The sequence below is a fragment of the Chrysochloris asiatica genome, unplaced genomic scaffold (genome assembly GCF_000296735.1).
Source record: "Chrysochloris asiatica unplaced genomic scaffold, ChrAsi1.0 scaffold00086, whole genome shotgun sequence".
Classification (NCBI taxonomy): Eukaryota; Metazoa; Chordata; class Mammalia; order Afrosoricida; family Chrysochloridae; genus Chrysochloris; species Chrysochloris asiatica.
Window position 1 is genome coordinate 2,941,098 of NW_006408604.1, and position 1,828 is coordinate 2,942,925.

Sequence of the window (1,828 nt, forward strand, 5' to 3'; positions counted from 1 at the left end):
CCAAGAACAGGTAGCTAGGGGAGGAGGCCATTCTTGTCATTCCAGTTTTAGAAGCTCCACATCAAAGATGAGAGTGGCGTTTGGTGGGATGATGCCTGGGTGTCCAGTGGCACCGTAGGCATAGTCTGGGGAGATGGTCAGTTTGGCTCTTTGACCCACACTCATCTGGGCAACCCCTTCTTCCCAGCCTCGGATCACCTCCTGCTTGCCTAGCATAAACTTAAAGGGCTTGTTTCTGTCCCGGGAGGAATCAAATTTCTTTCCATCTTCAAGCATCCCCGCGTAGTGCACCACGCAGGTCTGGCCGCGCTTCGGGAAGGTGCGCCCGTCTCCGGGGGAGATGGTCTCCACCTGCACTCCCATGGCGGTGGCTGACGCTGGGCGGACGGCGTGGACCAAGAGCAGACCTCTTCATGTATGATGTTCTTGATGTCATCCCACAACTCTTAGTTATAGTATCTCTGTTAAAAGTTGTATAATGCTTTCAGAATCTTTTCCCTTTCTTCAATAATCAGCCCCACTTGTGATACTTACAGCCACTGTGTTTGCAAATTGCAGAAGTGAGATCAGTCTGTTGGTTGTCCAGTTGAGTGATTCTTCCAGGTTTGATAAAAGAGCAGTGTTATATACTAATACATTAACTCAGGCTCTCTCAAGCCACTATTGCCTCTGAACTGTGGGTTGCATTTACATGCTATTAGTGGTCACAGATCACATTTCTAGGGAATGAAAAAATAAATCTGTCCAATTAGCAAATTCTACTTATACTATAAATTCTTCTTTATGTGTAAACGTATGGTGCATAAGCATGATATTTGCAAAGTGAGGGTACTTTATATATTCTAAAATGAGAAAAAGTGACTAGGAAGATAAGAACAGTATGATAAGCACTCTATTATATAACACAATTAATTCAGAAAAACTATTGCATTTATAACCTAGAAGAGATTGTTCTTTTCAGAGGAGTTAAAATGGATTAAAATACACAGAAGAGTTACTTCAAATCTTTAAAATGCATCTTGTATGTAGTGCTATAATATATTATTGGGAGAAGGATGAGGCTTTTGCTGCTGTAAAGATATATAGCCTCAGACACCCTATACAGGATTACTATGAATTGAAACTAACTCCAAGGCACTCAGCACCAACAGCAGCACAATATTTTGAATTTAAAAATTAAAGACATGTTAAATGAATCAAAGGATGAAATATACATAGTGCATGCCGGATGCTCTTACTAAAATGAAAGTCCTTCAAGTTGTCAGAAATCACTCTCAGATGTGTATTGCATATCTTCCATTTGACCCTCCTAATCCACTTTCCACCCTGTACCACCTTGCTATTGGCAGAAGCTATGTTTATGAACTGTATTAATGATCTCCCTTGATTTCTGCCTTCTGGTTAGCCAATGGGTGATGGTGTGAGAGGAAGCAGATCTTATAAAAGACTGGATAAAAGAGGAGAGTATCATGTTTGGAAAAGTATTTTCACAATTTATTGTCACACTTCAGTCTTGTAACAGTCCTCACAACCAACTTGAAGTGTTGTTGAGTTGGTTCTGACCCACAGTGACCCTGTATAGGGTCTCCGAGGAATGAATGGTGAGCTTTAACTACTGACCTTGCAGCTCAAACCAGTTTTGCAGTTCACAGCATTAACCCACAGTGCCACACCAGAACTCCAACAATTGAATAACAAATTATATATTTTAACTTTGTGTATGTTTAACCTAAGGAGCTCTGGTAGTGTAGTGGTTATGAATCAGTCTGCGAACCTTAAGGTCAGCCTAGTTCAAAACTACCAGCTGTTCCGTGGGAGAAAGATGAGG

At 41.3% G+C, this 1,828-nt stretch overlaps 1 pseudogene; it reads right to left on the reverse strand.

The window, feature by feature from the left end:
* Positions 1 to 36: 36 nt before the first annotated feature.
* LOC102825120 lies at positions 37 to 372 on the reverse strand (annotated as a pseudogene).
* Positions 373 to 1,828: the final 1,456 nt, after the last annotated feature.